We start from the raw sequence: 3,159 nt of genomic DNA on the forward strand, positions 1-3,159 counted from the left end.
CAAGATTTTCTGAAATTGTGAAGCGTAATGTAACAGATAAGAAATTGCATTTCTCCTGGTTCCTCACTGAATTACATAGCACTAAGAACTGCCAACTTGCTGACTTTATGTATTTTTAAGTCTAAAAGGCAAAAGGTGAGCATTTGTCACTGACCTGCTTGTCAAAAACACTGAACAACATTTTTGGATGCTGACAATTTATATGATTTCTTTTTCCAGTTTTGTTCCTACAGCCTTCTGTCTCAGATGTTTTCTTTCTGTATTTTTTCAGAACATTCATTCAGGTGATGTCTGAATTTATATACCCATTAAAGTATGACAAGATTTAACTTAGTCAATCTAGAACTGAGAGCCTATAATCTAGAAAGGTAGATTTTAGATGTTACAATACAGTATAAATAAAATACAATATTTAAAAAATAATATATTTTTGATATTTCATGGGTTATTGGTAATTATGACCCCTAATGTAGATATGAAAATATTAATAATGAAATATCTTCCAAATCTAATGCAGTGATATTTTATAGAATTTAAATTAAAAAGTTATTCTTCTATGTCTATTATTTGTCCAGAAAAATGACAAAATAATTAAATTATTCTTCATCGTAGTAATTTATGGTTAGCTTCTATTTTTAACTCTTTCTAACTGAATATTTAGTTGATAGCAATATAAAGATATTTTCATGCTACTATATTGTTCCCCTGCCTTTGTTTAAGGTAAGCTGATATTCAAGGTCGAAGTTTTCTGTCATTAATACAAGTTGAGGACTCTACTATGTCCACCCTGTAAACAAATGAAAATGCAGTCATCAAATAAACACAACAGAATACATCATAAAATATTTAACTTTTGTTTTGGGTGATTTACTGTGGAATAGTCATACCTCTCAAAGGATTTTAACATTCCTGAATATTTTACTTCTATTTTCATTATATTGGTACACTTTACTGGAGATAGCAACAAGAAAAAAAAATCATCTACCAAATTACTCTAGATTTCCTCATTTGTTGGCATAAAATATAAAATCTTAAAGATTTTTTTTCTAAGCACAATTTTATTTTTCGAGTCATTATTTTCAATTGAGTGGTTTACCAAATGAATTTACTAACTGGATATTTCTATGATTAGATTATAAAAGTTTCTTAAACATGTTTGTGAATGTCATTTGATTATTTTCTTGAAACTGCAGATTTTTAACTTAAAAACTATATTTTATACTACTGTGTTGTACCTCTCTTTTAAATTATTATAATTATTTTTCTTTTAATGCATATATCTCTTAATTTCCTTTTGTATTAGAATCCAAAGGATTTACAATGCCAGTATCAGTATTTCTCCCTGTTTTACTTGTTATAACATGTTATAAAAACTATGTTCAGATTTTTAAAATTTCATTAGATGCTTTAGTAGTTACTTCTTTCAAAAGACATAAGGTAAAGAAAGTATCACTACTTTATAGCTAAAAAAGAAACAATAGAATGAGTCAACTCTAGAAATCCAAAATGATCTATTCAAAATCTAGGGGCTATAGTAATGAAACATGTTAATTCACCAGAGATCCAGTGTTCCACTTGCCTAGTTATACAGATAGACTTAGGAATTTGAAATGGATTTTCTTGGTATTGCTTTTATATGTAGTTATTCTAAGCCTATTCGCTAAGTAGCTAGAAGAGAAAAAACTAAAATTTAGTCATGGAATGCAAATAATAAAAGTAATGCATCTTATTGTTAGCAGTCTAAGGAAGAGTCAACCTAAGTTCTCATTCTGTGTATTAGGACAAAGTCATGATAAATAGTTTCGGCTGAATTAAAACATCTTAAAGGAAAGGTAAACTGAGGTATAGAGAGTAGACCGAACTCTATCAAAGAGTATTTGTTTAACAAATTTTTAAGTTTTATTTTGATATGAGTATAGATTAACAGTAAGTAGCAAAAAAAACCCCAAACAATTACAATAATAAAATATAGGGAGAGTATATACATGCTTCACCCAGGTGTCCCCAGTGGTAACCTCTTGAATAGTACCATCAAACCAGGAGATTGACATTGGTGTACATTCTACAGAACTTATTACAGAAAATCATTTATGTGGATGGGGGAAGGGAGATATACCATGCTTTGCATTTTTATCATATGTATATATTTGTGCAACTACGACCACACTGAAAATAGAGAACTGTTACCCCACCACATGTTCCATCAGGCTAATCCTTTATTGCCATGTCCAAACTTTCTCCCACCTTCATCTTTAACCTATTGAAATCACCAATCTATTATCTGTCTGTATAATTTTACTATTCAAAAATGTTGAATAGAACAATACAATATCTAAACTTTTAAAATTGTTTTCTTTTTTCACTCAGCATAGTGCCTTTGAGATGTGTCCAATTTCTTGTATGAATTCCACATTCTTTCTCCTCTCTTTCTAGGGCTCCAATAATGTGGGTGCTTGATAGATTGTCCTGTATTGATCTACAGGTTGGTTCTTGATTTTTCCTTTTTTAGTCTGTGTTCTCTCTCTTTTCCAGATTATTCAGATTGTAGTGTCTATTGATATGCTGACTTTTCTCTGTCATCTTCATTCTGCTATTGAGCCCATCCATTGTGGTGTTTGCTTTTTTCCTTCAGTTACAGTATTTTTCAGATCTATGATTTTTTTTTTCATCCTCATTTCCTTTGCCAAAATTTTCTTTCTTTTTTTATCATAATTGCTCATTAAAGCATTTTTTGTGATTGCAACTTTAAAATCCTTGTCAAGTAATTTCAATATCTCAGTAATCTCAATGTTGATGTCTTGATTGTATCTTCTTATACAAGTTGTGATTGTCCTGGTTATTGGTATGAAGAGTAATTTTTTTTTTTAATTGTACTGTGGATATTTTGAGTATTACATAGTGAGACTCTGGATCCTATATAATTTTTTAAAGCAGGCAATTACCCCATTTAGGGTACATTGGTGTTAGATGTTATGTTCTCCTGCTGACACCAGGGTGAAGTATTTGAAGGCCAAGTGCTGAGTAACCTTGCCTCACAAAGTCTCATTCAGTCCTGTTGCTATTGGATGAGAATAGAGACTCAGCTCATCACTAGGTCTTGCTTACACAAGACAAATAGAGTGCTAACTAGCCCATCTCCTACTACCTTGCCATGCCTCA

This window comes from Pteropus alecto, unplaced genomic scaffold, assembly GCF_000325575.1.
Source record: "Pteropus alecto unplaced genomic scaffold, ASM32557v1 scaffold57, whole genome shotgun sequence".
NCBI classification, from domain to species: Eukaryota; Metazoa; Chordata; class Mammalia; order Chiroptera; family Pteropodidae; genus Pteropus; species Pteropus alecto.